Source organism: Etheostoma spectabile, chromosome 7 (genome assembly GCF_008692095.1).
Source record: "Etheostoma spectabile isolate EspeVRDwgs_2016 chromosome 7, UIUC_Espe_1.0, whole genome shotgun sequence".
In the NCBI taxonomy this organism is placed as follows: domain Eukaryota; kingdom Metazoa; phylum Chordata; class Actinopteri; order Perciformes; family Percidae; genus Etheostoma; species Etheostoma spectabile.
In genome coordinates this window covers 22044980-22045196 of record NC_045739.1, presented here as the reverse complement: position 1 = coordinate 22045196, position 217 = coordinate 22044980, and positions in this window count along the sequence as shown.

Sequence of the window (217 nt, the reverse complement as noted above, 5' to 3'; positions counted from 1 at the left end):
AGGTTCACTCAGGTGTCCGGCCAGAGCACCACTTAAGGCCACTTATTCCAGAGTACGAATAGAGCTGAGAGGTAGTTCCTTTTATGATTATTTATTTTCTCTCTTCAATTGTGAGGGTAATTCTGCGTGTGTGGGTGTGTGTGTGTGGTTTTCTATAAAGAGAGAAACAAATCAAATGAATAAGAAACAATGAATACATTCATTCCTCCTTAAGCCC